General features: G+C 36.1%; 1 protein-coding gene across 13 annotated transcripts in view; it reads right to left on the bottom strand.

Moving 5' to 3' along the window:
* Nucleotides 1–21,430, bottom strand: part of TENM3 (teneurin transmembrane protein 3) — a 1,278,657-nt gene that overhangs the window by 850,678 nt on the left and 406,549 nt on the right. For all 13 annotated transcript variants that reach the window (XM_067022810.1, XM_067022809.1, XM_067022808.1 and 10 more), the window contains exon 3: nucleotides 20,637–20,717. The gene's annotated coding sequence lies outside the window, so the exon portion shown is untranslated. The remainder of the gene's footprint in view (nucleotides 1–20,636; nucleotides 20,718–21,430) is intronic.

The raw sequence follows: 21,430 nt of genomic DNA on the forward strand, positions 1-21,430 counted from the left end.
ATTAAAGGGTTGGAGCCTTCAGGCCCAACCCTTGACCTCTGGGGAGAGGACAGGGGCTGGAGATTGAGTGAATCTCCAACAGCCAATGATTTTATCAATCACACCTACGTAATGGAACTCCCATTCATCCCCTGAGCAATGAAGTTCAGAGAGCTTCCAGGTTGGTGAAGGATCCATGTGCTGGGAGGGTGGTGCACCCTGCATTCCGTAGGAACCAGAGTCCCTGCACTTGGGACTCTCCTGGATCTCACCTGATATATGTCTTCATCTGGCTGTTCATTTGTATCCTTTATAATATCCTTTATAATAAACCAATAATAGTAAGGAAAGTGTTTCCCCAAGTTCTGTGAGTCAATATAGCAAATTATCAAATCCGAGGGGCGGGTCATGGGGAACCTGATTTGTAGCCACCTCTGACAGAAGGGACTGATCACCTGTAGATGGCATCTGAAACTGGGTGAAGTCTTCTGGAACGGAGCCTTTAACCTGTGCGGCCAGTACTATAATTCTAGGCAGGTAGCATCAGAATTGAATCAAACTGGAGGACACCCCGCTGGTGTCTGCAGAGAACTGCAGAATTGTTTGGTGTGGAAAATACACACATTTGGGGTCAGAAGTGTTGTGAGTAGAGAAACAGAATTTTCTTTTACAGTCAAATTATGATAGATAAGGAATTAATATCAAATAAACAACCTTGACATAAACAAAGTAATTAAGAAAATGACTTGGAAGTATTTAACAGATTAATTGATAGTTTAGAATTGTTTGCTAGTATCTCGATAACTCAGAGAACAGGAAAAAACCCTTAAGAATGAAAACGTAAAATTAGATTTTAAGGAAGAAAAGATACAACGAAGTATTATTCAGCCATAAAAAGAAGTTAAATTCTAATATGTCCTACAACATGGATGAACCTTGAAAAATTTATAAGTTCAATAAGCCAGACACAGAAGAACACGTATCACATGATTCCATCTATATGAGGTACACAGAATAGGGAGTTCATAGAGACAGAAAGTAGAATACAGGTTAGTAGAGGGGAGAAGGGTAACGGGACGTTACCGTTTAATGGGTCCAGAGTTTCTGTTTGGGATGATGGAAAATTCCGGCAATAGATAGTAGTGATGGTTATACAACGCTGTGACTGTACTTACTGCCATTGTATTGTACACTTAAAAACGGTTACGATGGTATGTTTTACATTATGGATATTTTACCATAATAAGAAAGAAATTTAACAAAAAATTAAAAGAAAGGGAAAACGGTCATTATAGCCAGTAACTTTAACTTTGTTATTTCTATATTCAAGCCAGGAGACTTTGAACTAACTGGGCTCGGCCAATAACTAGTTCGTTATCTGGGAAGCAAAGTTCCATATGATGTCCTGTTGGTAGATAAACCTATCAGTGTGCCGTGAAAAATAGTCAATGCATCTGGAATTCAGTGTAAATAATGAGAAGAGTTCCACAGGATTTTGTCAGGAGAACACAACTGTTTCATGTGTTTATCAAAATGTGTTATTTCCCCTGAGAGAGCAGCATGTTTCCTCCTATCCACTAATGAGAACCTGATAACTGAGCATGTTTCTATTTATTTCCTCTGGCTACCAGAAAGCTCAAACAAAATATGATGCTCAGCAACTAGACTCATCTTATGATTGGCATATTTGTGTTCTCCTTGTCCCTGGCACTAATCGTCTACCTCGATTTATAGTTTTATTATTTTTCTATAGGTTTGAAGAAAAATTGGATATTGTCTCAAATTCTTTGTAAAAATTACAATATAAAAAAGTAGGTTGATCGGTGGGATGGAATCCAATATTAGGGGCATATGCTCATTAATTTGCAGAACATGCCGAGCATGGATGATTTGGACGGGCTGACGAACCTCTCTTCCACTCAACTAACCCCCCCCCCACACACGCATACACACATACACACGCTCTTAGTGCAAAATTCTACCTCTGGAGAGCTACAATTCGGTTAGAGAAACAGGTTGTTCACCCACAGTATGAAATGTTAGATGAACTATACCTGCTATTAAACAAAAAGATTAGTTGCAAAAAAAAGGAAATATACAATAAGCACAATAGATTATACATACAAAATGAAACACAAAATGAGCCGTAACCTTGGGCAGGGTCAAAATCCCCAGGAATATGTATATATATTTTAAAAGACCTAAGATCATAATTTAAAAATTGTTGATTAACAAGTTGCAAGGTGGTTGATTTGACTTGGGTGGTTGTTTTGAAATCATTTCATACCGTTTCTCTGCTTCTCTTAATCATACCTTTTGAGAGCCCGTTCATTTGGATATTGTAAGTAATTATCTCTATGTGCATGATTCTACGCTATAACTGCATTTTCAACTTTCACCCACCTATTGGACCAATTTGGAAGAAAGTGTTGGACTAGGTCAGTAAATTGTTAAAGTATCTCTAAGTCCTTTCCAACAACAGAAATCTGTAATAATCTATAACAAAAGTTTGGCAGTGGAGGAGAACTTAGAAATACTTTGTTCCAATCCTCTAATTTGACAAATGACATCTTTGATGCTAAGTGTCCAAGGTGATACAATGACCTAGGAGCAAAGTCAGGATTAGAATCTGGGTGTTTCCCACTGGACTATGGTGTTCTTGAGAATGGACACCATAGTTGATGAATCTTCAAACTCTAATTCCAAGCAGAGGGCCGTAGGTGAAACATTGGGTACAGGTCCCAGTGTTCGGGATATTTCTCTGTTCTGAAATACTGACATTGAAATTCCAATGCTGACAAAATAAAATCTCCCCCCTTTCATTTCTCATTTAACATTTCTGCAGAAGCCCAAGAGTACACAAAGTGATGAGGAACACACATGTGAATGAATTCCCAGGTCCCACGTAGAGGAATAATTAATCCATTTGCTGCTCATTTCGATTCTGTCCCTCCCTTAAAATTTATTACTAGAATTGAGCAGATGCCCTCTACAAAGGGTTTTCATCCTACAGTCGGAGCCTGGAGAGCCAGGGTGTTGCAGCCTTAACTCTGCAGGCAAACAGGGGGACCGCGGAAGTCCTTGAACTTCCAGAATTAACTCAAAATTACACGAGAGTATTTCCACCCTGCAATTTTTGCCCTTCTGTACTGTGTGGCTATTTCCCCCTCACTAAAAAGTCTACAAAATCGTAGAAGTTACATGAGTGTGAGGAAACGTTTAAAAGATAATCATACTAATTGGGAAGAACATCATCAAGAGCCTGAAGCTAAAAATTAGGCTCATTTTATGGTTCAGATGCCCAGCAAGGAGATGAATATATTAGTCGTTTAGTTTATATGTTACAGTTCCTGCAATCACTTCATTTGGCTGCCAAAGTCAGAAAAGCCAGGCAGCCCAAATGTGAACATCTGATACTAAGTTTTTGGCATTATCTGGGTCATAGCTCTACAAATCTCCAGGAGACACAGTTTTGTTCTATTTCATTGATTTGGCACCGTTTTAATATTTGCTACTAATGCTAAGAGAAGAAAAGCAAGATAAGCTAAGGGGGTCAAAGTTGAAGACCACGTGGATATATTTCACGGCCTAGAATAATGCCTCATACATAGTAGGTGGTCAATAAATATTACCCTCTCTTCCTGGCTTCCAATATCACTTTTCCCCGGATAATGTATTTGTCTTTTTCCTGGACTAATGTGTTTAAACTCATTCTCTTTACAGTCCCCTTTTCCTTAACGTTTCTCTGTTAATTACTTCTAAGTTTCCTTCATCTTACTGGTGTCCACTTCAGAAAACTAGTGAGAATTAACATAACTGATTGAACTGTTACGCCCGCCTCGATGAATGATTTTTTTAAATTTCATATCCCCAAACTGTATTCTAAATTGTGCTACCCTTTTAAAGAGGTGGTCAGAAAATAAATCCTCCTAAGAATATGGAGCAGAAGTAGAGCCAAATTATCCCCAAACAGGAAGAGTAGTGACGAAGACTTTCACATTTGGGATTTCCGCTAGGATCCTAGCTTCTAGTCCAAGGCAATTTCATCATATACTAGTTCAATGAGCTATTCTCATTACAACCCAAATTAGCTTGGGTAAAAAAAATAGAATGATAAGATGAAATAAACAAAACATGACTCATATTTCATGGACAGAAGTACTGACCTGACCCTATAAAATACGAATGGCTTCATAATCCCATTTGGGCTGGTGCTAGAAATTGGCCATAGTAGGTGATGTATTCTGTGCTTTGTAGATTTTACAGATTTTGTCCAAAGATATAAAATATGTCATTTACCAGGCAAACTGAAACTTCTTCCTGAGTTTATACACATCTTTACTAAAGGAAGGGTACATTTTTTTTTTCCTAATCTGCTTTCAAAGTCTAGAAGTAGATCTCACTAAATAAATTTTTACTTAGCACCTACTAAGTAACAGGCATTGCTCTAGTTGCAGACGATTTCCCTGACGTTCAATGACCCCGTATCACGGCTTTTCCTTCGGCTATCTTATTAAAAATTAGGTAGTAAAATTGAATACAGTAAGTTGTCACAGTTTATTTTTAAATACTCTTTTATGCCAGTCAGAATGATAAATTGTTACTGATGAAAGTATGATTACATTTTACTTCTCCAGTGTCTTTTGTTGTTTGTGTACACCTTTTCAGTAACAGTTCTTAATATTTGCATAAAATTTGAAATTTTAAATCATTTCAGTCTGTTAATCTACCATCTATTTCTAAGAAGCCAGGAACTTCATCTCCTATTTTATAAATAAATAGGTCCTGGATCATCGATGTAGGTTATCCCTGGTTATCAAACTTGCTAACTTCCTTTGTCGGATAGGAGAGAAGGAGGAGGGGAAGGTGCCTTTGGCTGGTACAGGTCAGGAATCAACAGGGGGCAGCGTTTAACGTTCCAATTATGAAGCGAATGAATAATATTATGAAGTCGCATGAAAATTATAATAAATTATTTCAGAGAAGAGGAAGGGCAATGCAAATGAAAATCCCATCATATTTATCCCCTCCCCATTGACTACTACTACGCAAGAGTTGAATTTGAAAAATTAACTTAGACACCCTAAAAAGCATTTCACCTATTTTATTTTTAAAATCCAATCTGCACATGATAAAAACCCATATTTTCTTCCATATTTTCTTTCCTTAACTTCAGTCTGCGCATGAAGGCAGGCTCACAGGTGCGGATATTTGACAGGTCACTTTGGAACGTGCAATCAACCAAGTGCCACAAGTGAGTCTACTAGTTTTAAAAGAGGGATTAAAACTAAAAGACCTCGCCTAAATATCACAAGAATCTGGGGTTTCTACACCGTGATCTCTGACACCAAATGAATTAGATGAGCATAGGATAGTTTAAAGAAGAAGTAACGTGTATTTAATTAACTGTTGTTATCGCTGTACACTGAAATTTAAAAATAATGTCTTCACGAATGGAAATGGTACTGCAGATATTCAATGCATTCCCATGAGAATAGATGACGCACTGTTTCGGTAACATGGCACCTTGTTCTCTAAGCTGGCAGCAAATTCCCTTCACTGCTGTTCTACCTTCTTTTGATTGTACCTAATTTCTGTGAGACTGTCATGTTGCTGGGAGATGCAGAATTTACATTCCTCAAAACCAGTGAGGAGGACTCCTGAAAACATTTAAAAATTTTTTTAAACTTATTTATTCTATTTATTTATTTTTGGCTGCATTGGGTCTTCGTTGCTGCGCACGGGCTTTCTCTAGGTGCAGCAAGCAGAGGCTACTCTTTGTTGCGGTGCGCGGGCTTCTCATTGTGGTGGCTTCTGTTGTTGTGGAGCACGGGCTCTAGGCATGCGGGCTTCAGTAGTTGTGGCACGTGGGCTCAGTAGTTTTGGCTTGCAGGCTCTAGAGCACAGGCTGAGTAGTTGTGGTGCACGGGCTTCGTTGCTCTGTGGCACGTGGGATCTTCCCAGACCAGGGCTGAGGCAGATTCTTAACCACTGCGCCACCAGGCAAGCCCCCTGAAAACATTTTTAATGTGGTTGGAGGTAATCTCTTTCACTGAAAATTCCTCTGAGATTTTTTTTTTTTTTCTTTTTTGCCTGTGATGTACCAAGACAGTGGTTCATTGTACACATTGTACCGAATACTGTTCTTTGAATTTAAGTCACTAGGCAGTGTGGGTCTCTATAGCCTGGCCCACATGTTTCTGCACCTGTAATAGTGAAACAGTAAGTCTTGCTCTTGTGTGCAGAGAGACGTTTAATGGGATAACATATGGGATAACATCACGAAGCTGCCCAGTACAGCTGATTTCGTCTAACACTAAGTGAGGAGCTGATTCTTAATTTTTTTTTTTTTTTTTTTTTTTTTTTTGCGGTACGCGGGCCTCTCACTGTTGTGGCCTCTCCCGCTGCGGAGCACAGGCTCCGGACGCGCAGGCTCAGCGGCCATGGCTCACGGGCCCAGCTGCTCTGCGGCACGTGGGATCCTCCCGGACCGGGGCACGAACCCGCGTCCCTCGCATCAGCAGGCGGACTCTCAACCACTGCGCCACCAGGGAAGCCCGAGGAGCTGATTCTTAACTGTGCAAAGGGAGTAGACCCTCCACCAGGGTGATGGGAAAGGCAGCCTACAGACAACTGAGGCAACACTGGGGTGACTTAGAAGGCAGACCCGCAGGAAAAAGCACTCAGAAGAGATTCATAGATAAAACTACTCCCTTGTTAAGAAATAAATAAGGATGTCAACGTAAGACAAAATGTTAGAAGAAAAAAGCTTCCTCAGGACCATAACTGAAGTACACTCTCAGCATTTACAAATGTGGAAATAAAGAATCATCTACAAATAATGCTAAGGATCTTAAATAAAACAGCATCCCAGAGCAGAAAGTTATGCAGCACTGAGAAGATGATCTGCAAAATGGGTCAATACAGAGATGTACATTTTGACAAGACCAGACTATCCTTTGAGTATGGCTAAGAATTCTCTCCAATTCCTTAGTTTAGTTTTGTTCCTTTCCTCTTCTCCCCATCTCTCCCCTGACATCTCAGCTCCTTCCCTCTATTTTTCTATCAACCTAACTATACAACCTGTTACCTGTATACATACCCATGTATCTATCTATCTATTCAGCTATCCAACCAATATAATGACACATACACTCTTAAATAAATTAACCACACAGCCAAAGATCCAACACTCTCATTCTAGGTTTAGTCATTTTTGATGAAATTTTTCATGATCATCATATAATTGGACAAGTGGTATGGGTGGTGCCTAGAATATCAACCCAATAAGCAATATCCCTTATATAATGTCAGCCAGGCTCATTTCGACTTAGTAATGCCACAATTTGCACCATGGACATGAAAAATATTTAGTAGGAATGACAGAAATGGCTATGTGCCTACTCTAGTCTCTGATAAGTCCTTCCTCTCCATAGCAAAAAACAAAACAAAAGAAAACAAAAAGAAAACAAAAAACCAAATCCTTAACTTTAGTCTAGGCAGTCATGTAACCATCTGGACAACTGCATTTCCTAAACTGTTTGCAGTAGAGTTGCTTATTTGACTACCTTTTGGTCACTGACATATAAGCAAACTAAAGTGTGGTGCTTCCATGAAGGCTCCTCAAAGGAAGTGCTGGCATCCTTCTTTGTCCCTTCTACTCTCTGTAGGCCTGGAAGAGGGATGTGATGACTGGAGCTCCAGCAGCTCTCTTGGACCTGATCGAATACCACAGGGGTGGAATAGTGAAGGATGAGCAAAAATCCTAATGACATCATGGAGCTGCCATAACCTGGGACTTGCTTTAAGTGAGAAAATAAAATTCCTGTATGTATATGTCACAATTTTTTGGTAATCTCTTACTTGTGGATGAGCATAAACACTGACTGATAGATTAGGTAAAACAAAATATGAAAAAATAAATAAAGTACTAATTAACACAAAGTTTCAGTACTTCCATTTTTATCAATTAGTATGAAACCAAAGAAAGCTATAAAAAAGAAAATCATCTGTTCTAGTTGGTTGATATAATATTTTCACCATTTTTCATATCCAATGTAGGTTGCTAGGTTTAATAAAAAATATGTTGCCACTGAAGAAATCAAAGAGCAAATCAAAAAATACCTAGAAACAAATGACAATGAACACACGATGACCCAAAACCTATGGGATGCAGCAAAACCAGTTCTAAAAGGAAGTTTATAGCAATACAATCCTACCTCAAGAAACAAGAAACATCTCAGATAAACAATCTAACCTTACACCTAAAGCAATTAGAGAAAGAAGAACAAAAAAACCCTAAAGTTAGCAGAAGGAAAGAAATCATAAAGATCAGATCAGAAATAACCGAAAAAGGAATGAAGGAAACAATGGCAAAGATCAATAAAACTACAAGCTGGTTCTTGGAGAAGACAAACAAAATTGATAAACCATTAGCCAGACTCATCAAGAAAAAAAGGGAGAAGACTCAAATCAATAGAATTAGAAATGAAAACGGAGAAGTAACAACTGACACTGCAGAAATACCAAGGATCATGAGAAATTACTACAAGCAACTCTATGCCAATAAAATGGACAAACTAGAAGAAATGGACAAATTCTTAGAAAAGCAAAACCTTCCGAGACTGAACCAGGAAGAAACAGAAAATATAAACAGACTAATAACAAGCACTGAAATTGAGACTGTGATGAAAAATCTTCCAATAAACAAAAGCCCAGGGCCAGATGGCTTCACAGGTGAATTCTATCAAACATTTAGAGAAGAGCTAACACCTATCCTGCTCAAACTCTTCCAAAATATAGCAGAGGGAGGAACACTCCCAAACTCATTCTAAAAGGTCACCATCACCCTGATACCAAAACCAGAAAAATATGTCACAAAGAAAGAAAACTACAGGCCTATATCACTGATGAACATAGATGCAAAAATCCTCAACAAAATACTAGCAAACAGAATCCAACAACACATTAAAAGCATCACACACCATGATCAAGTGGGGTTTATCCCAGTAACGCAAGGATTCTTCAATGTATGCAAATCAATCAATGTGATGCACCATCTTAATAAACTCAAGGAGAAAAACCATATGATCATCTCAGTAGATGCAGAGAAAGCTTCTGACAAAATTCAACACCCATTTATGATAAAAACTCTCCAGAAAGTAGGCATAGAGGGAACTTATCTCAACATAATAAAGGCCATGTATGACAAACCCACAGCCAACATCGTCCTCAATGGTGAACGACTGAAAGTATTTCCTGTAAGATCAGGAACAACACAAGGTTGTCCACTGTCTCCACTATTATTCAACATAGTATTGGAAGTTCTAACCACAGCAATCAGAGTCGAAAAAGAAATAAAAGGAATCCAAATCAGAAAAGAAGAAGTAAAACTTTCCCTGTTTGCAGATGATATGGTACTATACATAGAGAATCCTAAAGATGCCACCAGAAAACTACTAGAGCTAATCAATGAATTCAGTAAAGTAGCAGGATACAAAACTAATTCTCAGAAATCTCTGGCATTCCTATACACTAATGATGAAAAATCTGAAATAGAAATTGAGGAAACGCTCCCATTTACCACTGCAACAAAAAGAATGAAATACCTAGGAGCAAACCTACCTAAGGAGAAGAGGACCTGTATGCAGAAAACTATAAGGCACTGAGGAAAGAAATTAAAGATGATACAGATAGATGGAGAGATATACCATGTTCTTAGATTGGAAGAATCAACATTGTGAAAATGACTCTACTACCCAAAGCAATCTACAAATTCAATGCAATCCCTATCAAACTACCAACGGCATTTTTCACAGAACTAGAACCAAAAAATTTCACGATTTGTATGGAAACACAAAAGTCCCCGAACAGCCAAAGCAATCTTGAGAGAGAAAAATGGAGCTGGAGGAATCATGTTCCTGGACTTCAGGCTATACTACAAGGCTACAGTAATCAAGACAGTATGGTACTGGCACAAAAACAGAAATATAGATCAATGGAACAGGATAGAAAGCCCAGAAATAAACCCACACTCATATGGTCACCTTATCTTTGATAAAGGAGGCAAGAATATACAATGGAGAAAACACAGCCTCTTCAATAAGTGGTGCTGGGAAAATTGGACAGCTATATGTAAAAGAATGAAATTAGAACACTTTCTAACACAATACAAAAAATAAACTCAAAATGGATTAAAGACCTAAATATAAGGCCAGACACTATAAAACTCTTAGAGGAAAACATAGGCAGAACACTCTATGACATAAATCACAGCAAGATCCTTTTTGACCCACCTCCTAGAGAAATGGAAATAAAAACAAAAATAAACAAATGGGATCTAATGAAACTTAAAAGCTTTTGAACAGCAAAGGAAACCATAAGTAAGACAAAAAGACAACCCTCAGAATGGGAGAAAATATTTGCAAATGAAGCAACTGACAAAGGATTAATCTCTAAAATTTGCAAGCAGCTCATGCAGCTCAATATCAAAAAACCAAACAATCCAATCCAAAAATGGGCAGAAGATCTAAATAGACTTTTCTCCAAAGAAGACATACAGATTGCTAACAAACACATGAAAGGATGCTCAACTACACTAATCATTAGAGAAATGCAAATCAAAACTACAATGAGGTATCATCTCACGCCAGTCAGAATGGCCATCATCAAAAAATCTACAAACAATAAATGCTGGAGAGGGTGTGGAGAAAAGGGAACCCTCTTGCACTGATGGTGGGAATGTAAATTGATACAGTCACTATGGAGCCCAGTATGGAGGTTCTTTAAACAACTAAAACTAGAACTACCATACGACCCAGCAATCCCACTACTGGGCATATACCCTGAGAACACCATAATTCAACGAGTTATGTACCACAATGTTCATTGCAGCTCTATTTACAATAGCCAGGATATGGAAGCAACCTAAACACCTATCGACAGATGAATGGATAAAGAAGATGTGACACATACATACAATGGAATATTACTCAGCCATAGAAAGAAATGAAACTGAGTTATTTGTAGTGAGGTGAATGGACTTGGAGTCTGTCATACAGAGTGAAGTAAGTCAGAAAGAGAAAATCAAATACCGTATGCTAACACATATATATGGAATCTAAAAAAAAAAAATTGGTTCTAATGAACCTAAGGCCAGGACAGGAATAAAGACGCAGATGCAGGGAATGGACTTGAGGATACGAGGAGGGGGAAGGGTAAGCTGGGACAAAGTGAGAGAGTGGCATGGACATATATACACTACCAAACGTAAAGTAGATAGCTAGTGGGAAGCAGCCGCATAGCACAGGGAGATCAGCTTGGTGCTTTGTGACCACCTAGAGGGCTGGGATAGGGAGGGTGGGAGGGAGGGAGACGCAAGAGGAAGGGAATATGGGAACATATGTATATGTATAGCTGATTCACTTTGTTATAAAGCAGAAACTAACACACTATTGTAAAGCAATTACACTCCAATAAAGATGTTAAAAAAACAAATAAAGATCATAAAGATCACAGAAAAAAATATGTTGCACTTAAATTTGTTAGTATTCAACAGTATTTTCATCATGAATTACTATTATGCATTACTTTCACTACTTAACTCAAATCACACTTCAGCCATCAATTCGTAGAGAAAGAAAAAACAATTTTTGCTCTTTTAAATCCCTACAGCACTTAAGTCTACCACTCCTTTGGCATGTTGTATTTTCATTCATTTAACTAGATTACAAACTCACGGAAGACAAGATCTTTGTATTTCACGCAGCTCACATGCAAGTGATTTATACACAATGGGTTTTGAGTGTTTATTGTTATTTATGGTTATTTATATAGCGAATACAAAATATGTTTTTCCATTAAACCCTAGAAACGATAGCATTGTCGCTAATAATGCAATTCTTTTTCTTTCTTTTACCACTTTCCTTCACAGTTCCAATTATTTCCAGAAGGAGAAATAGAAAGGTCTAAAGTACATGACCTTGAAAATCAAGGAGAACAAAATCTATGAATATCTGAAATCCTAAAACTTTTAAATGCTATTAATAAAGATATCAAAATTCTTTTTAAGATACTTTGCATCTCTAATGTCGTTAACAAAACATGCATTTCAAGCAGAAGCTTTAAGGGTTTTAAATCACAGATTTTCACAGCATTTCCTTCCGGCAGCTGATGAAAATTGGATAATATACAATCAGAACACTTTTTTCTACACATTTTAAATTGATTGAAAAACAGAAGCAGATTTAACATTCAAAAAAACACATTTGCAACCATTATATAAAAATGGTCTGATCTGATTTAGGAGATACTAGGTATAGAAACTTAGAGCTGACAGCATTCCTTGGGATGTTTTAAAACAGAAGAAACGTATTACAGCACCCAAGCAAGCTGCTATTCTCTCAAAATAAGTACCTCTGACTAACAGTTTGAATCTTCTGTAAGGACTATCATAAAAGAAAACCTTCCACTTAAAGAAAGGTGTTCTCCATATTTCATTGTAGGTACAAGTATGACATTAAATAGGTTATGAATAATTTTCAATATGAAAACATAAAAATAATAAATTGTTGAACGGGGGATAGATGGAAAAACACCATATTTGCATAAGATTTGAAAGTTCAGTGTTTAATACCATCTTCAATATGATATAAAATGGGGTGATTGAAAAACAACTTTGTCAGTTTGCATTATCTAGGTATATATTCAAAGAAAATAAATAATGAACAAGTGTATCGGACTTACATTATGTTTACTAAGCTACCAAGGCATTGACTACATGGCCAGAAATGCAGTCCAGAGAACATGATGCCCTTAAATTAGGGGAGTCATACTGATGGCCAGAGATACTGCAATTACTCTCAAATACTGTTTTCCTTAAGGAACTCATGCTTTTCCAAATGTAAGGAAATATAGGACATTTTTCTCTGCATAAATGTCTTTTTCTGTAGGGTGTTTGTTGGAAGGTCACGATAGCTAAGATGTACATGACTGTAAGAGGAACTAAGAGAGCTTCAAGACCTAAGAACATGTCTTAACTCTTCCTCCCAATAATATATCATTGCCTCTGTCCATTGTCACTTTTGTATCAAGCCAGGGCTCTGGCCGCAGAGTCCATGGAGTTAGTCCAACCAACCATGGCAAGTGAGAGCAATTTGCTGTCTATTGACAATAAAAAATCTAGTAAAAGAGAAATCTGTGAGTAAATAGGATACATTTTTCCTATGTGAGAACTATCCTAATAAAAGTCTATTCTGTGTTATGCAGTTTATTTCTTAAATCACTTTTTGACCACATTTGAAACATTTCAAAACACTAGCAAAGGGGGAGGTTGGTTGTATGCAAACTTACATACTGGTAAAGAAAATGTTATTCCTAAAAAGAAATAATGATCTTAAATTTGGAAAAGGCAAAATGAATACTAAAAATGATTGTATAATGAAGATTACATTGGATTATACAGGATTCTCCCACTTAAAATCATTATTATTAATATGTATAAATACGGTAGCCTGGCAATTTATTGCCAAAACCAGATTTTTTTAATTTTTATTTTTAAAATTGAAGTATAGTTGATTTACAATGTGTATAAACTAGAATATTTTTGAAAGTGAAATGAGGAGCTATCAATAATAGGAATTAACTGGCACTATGCTAGGAAAATCAGGAGATGTGTTCACTTCATTAGAGATTGGGGGATATTTTATTTGTCTAGATTTGAAGATGATGGCACGCCCTTTAACTCTACTGAAAACAGATTCACTGCAATTATTTTGTCTCTCATTAAACACTATGGCAAATCAGAAAATCTTCCACAAGTGGCCATGATGGAATAACTGGCAATGGCCATGCTCTCCCACAATAAGGAACAATAAAGCTGAACAGGATATTTGAGACAACTGGACACATATTTGATTTTCACACTGAAGGTGGAGGTGAGGTGCTAATGGCAACTAAGTAGAGGCCAGAGGTGCTGCTAAACACGTTATGATGCACAGGAAAGCTGCCTACAGCAAAGAATTACATGGCTTAAAATATAAAAAGTGCTAAGCTGACAGATCTTGATATAAAAGAATAACAATATGAATGATGGCCAACTTCCCATCAGAAACAATGGAGGCCAGAAGAAAATTAAATGCCACCTTCAAAGTGATGGGAAAAAACGTATCAAGCCAGAATTCCGTGTCCAGTAAAAAAATACCCTTTACATAGATTAAAATAAAGATTTTCAGATAAATGAAAGCTGAGAAAATTTGTCACTAGCAAACCTGCACTGCCAGAAATGCTACAAAAATATCTTCAGGCTGAAGGGAAATGATACCAGATGGAAACTTGATCTATGGGAATGAATGAAGAACGTGGGAAACTGTAAATATACAGAGATATATATAAACTTTTCCCCCTTTTCTTAGCATTATGGGTTGAACTGTGTCTCCCAAAATTCATACATTGAAGTCCTAATCCCCAGTACCTGTGAATGTGACCTAGTTTGGAAATAGGATCTTTGCAGATGTAGTCATGTTAAGATGAGATCGTTACGTGGATCCTAATTCAAATATGCTCAATGGCCTTATAAAAAGGGGATATTTGGACACAGAGACATATATACAGGAAGAATGCTATATGAAGATTGGAGTTGCATGCCCAGAAGCCAAGGAAATAAGAGAAGTTAGAGGAGACAGGCCTAGATCAGAGAGCTTTCCTTAGCATCTACTACAGAGAGGGCATGGCTTGCTGACATCTTGATCTGGGACTTCTAGTTTCCAGAACTGTGAGACAGTAAATTTCTGTTGCTCAAGCCACTCGGCAGGTATTTTGTTAGAGCAACACTAGCAAACTAATAAACTAAGTTTTTTTTTTTTAAACAGCTGACTGTTTAATAAAGCAAAAACAATATCATATTGTAGTGTCTTAATGTGTGTAGAATTAAAATATATGATAAAAATAGCACAAGAATGACGGAGCAAATGTAATTATACTGTTACAAAGTTTTAAAATATTACGGGAAGTGTACTAAGTATACTAAGATAAGATTGCCTCTTGTAACCATTATATTAGGTACAACTAAAGACCCTGAATGGAAGGATTAAAATGTATATTGAAAAAAAAGATTAATCCCAAAACAAAGCAGCAAAGGGGAAACAGAGGAATCAAAACCAAATCCAATAAATAGCAAGGCTGCAGACTTCAACTGCAATATTAATTTTATTAAATGCAATGAGCTAAAAATTCTGATTATAAGGCAGACCAGACAAAATTGAAGAACTAAATATACACGGTCTCAAGAAATCCACCTTCATTATAAGATACAGGCATACTGAAAGCAAAAGATTAGAAAAGGATATACCATGAAAACAAAAGGTGAAAGTTAGGTAATGTGGCTCTACTAACATCAGACAAAGCAGATATGAAGATAAGTAAGGAGTGTTAAAAGAGGGATCTTTCATAATGATAAAATAGTTATTTCATTAGGAACTTACATTAACCCTAACACAGGTATATGTGTATGCACCTAATAACAGAGCTTCAAAAATGCATAAAGCAAATGTTATACAGAACAAAAGAAAGTGATACATCCACTCTCTTCATAAGTAGAGATTTTTAACACCTCTCTCCCAGTATTTTATAAAATTAGTCGATACAAAATTGTTAGGATAAAGACAATTTCAAGCACATGATCAACCAAATTGAATAAATTAATAGTTATATAACACCACATCCAAAAATTTCATAGTATGAATTTCCTTCCAAAGCACTTGGAACATTCACCAAGATAGACCTTATGCTGATGCTCGGCTAGAAAATAAAATGTCTCAATAAATTTCAAAAAATAGAAATCTCACAAAATATGTCTCTGATGATAGGAATTAAATTAGAAATCCACAAGAATAAGTGATCTAGAAAAATTCTCATGTATTTGGAATTAAAACAACATACCTCTGAATTATGCAATGTAAAAGAATGAATCATAATTGGAAACTAGAAAATATTTTCAAGTAAATGACAATGAAAATACAAATAAAAATGTGCGCAATGCAGCTAAAGCAGTGATTCAAGGGAAACTTGTAGCATTAAAAACACTTGGAGAGAAAAACATTTTAAAGTTAATAATCTATGTTACTGCCTTAAGTATCTGGAAAAAAAGAGGATCAAATTAAAACCAAAGTAAGAAGAAAAAAATGAGAGCAAAAATGAAATTAAAAACAGAAAAAAAAAATAAAGAAAACTAACAAATCAAAAGTTGGTACTTTGAAGAGACTAATAAAAGTAGTGGACCTCAGCAAAACTTATCAAAAAAAAACCAAAACAAAACTGAAAACACAAATTGCCAGTATAAGGAATGACAGAGGGGATATGACCATAGTTCATACAGAAACTTAAAGGATAACAAAGGAATATTATGAACATTTGTGGGAAAATGCTTGACAATTTAGATGAAATAAAAATGTTGGAAAACTCAATTCACCTAAATTAACATAAGAAAAAAATGAAAAAATGTGAATAACTCTGTATCTCTTAAAGAACTGAATTTGTAATTAAAACCCTCCCAACCAAGAAGACTCCAAGCCAAGATGGAGTCTCTGGTGAATTCTATCAAAATTTTATAGATACATAAATCTACATAGTTATTTAAGAAAAGAAAGGAGGAGGAAATAAATCCTTTCCAGCTCATTTAAAGAGGCCAGCGATACCCTGATAATAAAAAACTGACAAAAATATCCCAAGAAAAGAAAATCAGAGACCAATGTTCCTCTAGAATATAGACTTAAATAAGTTTTATTAAGAAAATATTATCAAGTCAAATCCAGGATTACATAAAATTGCCATACTTTACAACCAAATGGGGATTTATCCCAGGACTGAAAGATAGCACTTAAAAGATCAATTTAATCCACCAAACTATCAGAAAAGGAAGAAACACCATATAATCATTTCAGTATGTGCAGGAAGAAAAGCTTTTGACAAAATTCAATACATATTCATTGTAAAAAAAAAAAACCTCAGAAAAACAAAAACAAACAAACAAACAAACAAAAAAACACACCACTTAAACCAGGATTAGACAGAACTTCCTTAGTCTTAAAAGGCAACTACCAAAAGCCTAAAGTTATCATCAGACTTAATGATAAAACATTGAATACTTTTCTTCTGAGATCAGGAACAAAGCAAAATATCTGTTCTCACCACTTCTTTTCAACATTTGCCAAGTAGTCCAAGTTTGTACAATAGGAAAGAGAAAGACATGAAAGGAATAAAAATGGGAAAAGATGAAGTGAAATTCTATATACATAGACAAAAAGACCATCTACATAAAAATCCAAAGGTACCTATGGGAAAAGCAACTACTAGAAGTAGTAGTAAGTACATCTGAATGATTGCAGGATACAAGGTCATTATATTAAAAAATCCATGGTATTTCAACATATTGGCAGTGAACAATGAAATGGGAAATGGAATATTTTAAATTCATTTCATAAGAGCATAAAAAGATAAAATATTTCAGAATAAGCTTAAAAGATGTATGAAATCTCTACATTGAAAAGGGCAAAATATGAAAAAAGATCTAAATGAAAGGAGAGAGTTACCATGTTCATGGATTGGAAGACTCAAAATTGTTAAAATAGTCATTTCCTGTCAAATTGAACTACAGACTCAGTGTAATCTCAATCAAAATCCCAACAGGACTTTTTTTTTTTTTTGTAGAAATTGACTACTGAATTCTAAAATATATATGGAAATGTAAAGGATCTAAATGAGCTAAAGCAATCATGAAAAAGAACACAATTGGAGGCTTACATTATCTGATTTCAAGACTATCATGTTCCAGAGAGAGTGGTATTGGTATAGGGATAATCCAATAGATCAGTGAAATAGAATAAATAGTTCAGAAATAGAGATATTATTTATGAGCAACTGATTTTCACTAATGTGCCAAAGCCAGTCAACTTGGAAAGAAATTATTTTTCAATAATTTGTGGTAGAATAATGGCATAAAAATATGACGAAAATGCATCTCAATCCTGACCGCAAACCATGTACAAAAATTAATTCAAGATCATCACAGACTGAAATTTAAGAACCAAAACTATAAAAATTTTCTAACTTGTTATTGGCAAATACTTCTTAGAGAGGACACCAAAAACATTAACCATAAATGAAAAATCAACCAGTTAGAGTTCATCAAAATAAAAACACCAGTTTATCAAAAGACACAGTTAAGAAAATAAACAAGCCACAGACTAAATGAAAATATTCATAATCCATAAAATCTGACAAAGGTCTTATATCCAAAATATATTTTAAAAGCTCCCCCAAATCAGGCAAACACACCTAAAGGGCAAATGACTTACATAGACACCTTCAAAAAACGGAGAAATGTGAATGGCTAATAAGCACAGGAAAATATGCTCTAATCATTAATCATAAGGATAATGCCAATTAAAGGCACAGCAAGGTCACAAGAAAAGTTAAAACCTAGAAGACTAATAACAACAAATGCTGGTGAAGACTTGGGACAAATGGAACTCTCATACATTTCCAGTGGGGGTGTGAAGTGGGCCGAAGACTCTGAAGCAGTGTTGATTTGCTTCAGGGTTAATTACTGTTACACTCAAGAACAGGATGTGACTCAGAAACATTATATTGAATGAAAGAAGCCAGAAGCAAAAAAAGAAAACGCATTGCATTTAATGAGTTACATTTAAATGAAGTTCAAGGATAAGCAAGATTAATCATCATAATAGAAATCAGAACAGTGGTTGTCTATTGGGTGAGGCTGGAGGGGCTGGGTGATTAGGGATTGACACTCTTTATTATAGAAAAAAGGTCTTGTTTTTCACACTTACACATATTAATAACCAAATGGAATATACTCCAAGTAGCTATTTTGCAATTTCTAACATTTAAAGAAGATGGAATGTTGTTGAACTGTATCTTTTAATACGAATTTTAATCTTCCAACTCACTAAATGCTTTAAAACATACATATTCTTTAAGAAAAATAGAATTCCGCTGAGTAATTTTAAAAATAATTTGATTAGGAAATATTACTTTAAGTGTTTTTCTTACATGCAAAATTCACATAATTAAAGATGGCTGAATGCAAGTTCAAGAACATGTTGGGGGGAGATGCAGCATATAGAGGACTATAGGTCTCTAAACTGGAGTGTATCATAAACTGGAGGAGCAAAGTCAAGAAGTTTCTCTGGGTAACAGATGAATAACCAATAATTAACAAGATTATATAAACTATCACCCTGTGATTTGCCGATCATTAATCACATTAAATGGAAAGAAATGATTTGGATGACAGAAATTACTTTTAAGAAAGGCACCAGTTGCCTTAATGAAAATTAATAAACTAGATGAGAAGTCATAACATTTAATAGTAGTATAAAAGGAATTGGGCAGCAACAATTATTTTGGAAATTGAGGATAGATAGAAACTCTAATATCTTTCTTTCCAGGATCTTGATCAATAAGATACTATCTGAATCATTAAGTAAGCATATGAATTGTCGGGGCTTAATTGTAATTTCTTGGGAAGATGCCTAAAACTTAACAGAGATTAGGAGGTTCTTAGGAAGGCCTACTCTAGAATAGATAACTGGAAAGGCAGTTATCTATCTTGAAATAAATAAAGGCGATCCCCTTTCTCATTTATTATGCTAAATACAATAAAGCTTTTAACAAACGTGTTATTAAGCCTTTAGCTGATCTAAGTGTACCTCTATCTATTTTCTTGGTTCCTTTAAGAAACCACGCAAAATCTTCATCCGATGTTAATTACCTATTTAATCAGTCAATGCTAAAAGAAAATCTTTTGCTCTAATTATAAAAGACAGTTGCCGTAAACATTTGACATGATGAATACCTCTCCTGATCTTGGGCAGGCTATAATTTATTAGGCACAAATATGAGATAAAAATCCAAGTTGAGTGCTTAATCAGCAGTGACCCCCCCAATTAAAACAGGTGATACTTGCTGGGCTTAAGAATAAAAGCAATATGACTCCAATTAGCTGTCAAATCATCTGGCAAAACAGCTGTTACGTAAACAGAACATCACTTGGTGTTCCTGCTCACTTTTTCAAGTTTGTCTTTATTTTTACGTCATTTAAAAAGATAGTCCCTCCATTCACATAAAATTTGAAAGTAGGGGAAACTAGTTTGCAGTGTCGGAGGTCATGACTGTACTTGACATTGATGCGGGTGGAAAAGGGTGGTGGGGAGGGGTGTGCCTGGAGGGGTGACAAGGATTGGGGCATCTACGAGGGAGACTGGTAATACTCTCCTTCTTAACTGGGTCCCAGTTACATGGATGTGCTCACTCAGTGAACATTCATTGAGAACTGTGCACTTATAATTTGCACATTTTTTTCTGAATGTTATATTCAATAAAATGTACACAAAAATATAAATTCATTTCAGAAATATATAGAATCATCTCAGCATGGTGTCAAAATGGAAAGGATTCATGCTGATGTCTATAAAAAGTAATCTTTTTTTGAAAACTTTTCTCCGTCCATTCCATCTAATCTCCGAGAAAACATACCAGGATGTGAAAAAAAAATTATGAAATAGGGCTTGAAACACAATGGAGGCATAAATATTAGCTTTCTGATTACAACCAGATTTAAAAATTTACATGCTACTCACCAAAAAGCTGTCTTGTCCCTCAGTTTTGTGGCAGTTTATGCATTAGAGTTGTCAAGCAAAGGTGCTGGTTGTGGTACAAGCCTGGAGGAACAGTACAAAATGGAAAAATTGCTCTACTATAAGGTATTCGTTTTATTATAACTGTATGTATTCACTACACTATGATGTATTTATCTACATAATTATAAAATGATAACATTCACTTAATCCTTTTATAACAAGCAATTGCTAAGTATCTTTGCATGTACCAGGTGATACAGGAGATTGGTAATGTGTGACGCGTAACACTTTCCTTAAGGAAATTAGGTAAAAAGAAAAGTACAATAAAGATCTCAAACTGGTGAGTACCACGAAAGAGTTGTAGATCCAATGTTACGGGAATCAGGAGGCAGGCTACTTCCAACAAGGAAACTGGGTAAAGCTTTAAGGATGAGGGCGGACTTCAGGTTAAGACTGCAGAGTTTGACTTCTTAAAGGTGGTGGGCGGGAGCTGGGACAGTGAGGAATGGATGAGGAGGGCGATCCAAGTCAACGGGGCAAGTGACCAAGGTACAAACTTTGAGCATAGTGGAAAAGGGGAGGGAGGGGGCCGAATGCATTTCAGTTTCATTGGAGAACATTTTCAGAGAATTTGCGGACTAGAAGTTGAGTCACGTGCGACATTCCCAGCACTCTGCTAAACCCAGGGACTCAGCACTGAATGAGAAAGACAGGAGCTCAGCCCTCAGGAACCTCCGGGTTTCTCAGGACAAACCAGTACAAAGGGTTCTAATAATGTGGGATGAGGGGCAAAG

The sequence above is a fragment of the Kogia breviceps genome, chromosome 20 (assembly GCF_026419965.1).
Source record: "Kogia breviceps isolate mKogBre1 chromosome 20, mKogBre1 haplotype 1, whole genome shotgun sequence".
Lineage (NCBI taxonomy): Eukaryota > Metazoa > Chordata > Mammalia > Artiodactyla > Physeteridae > Kogia > Kogia breviceps.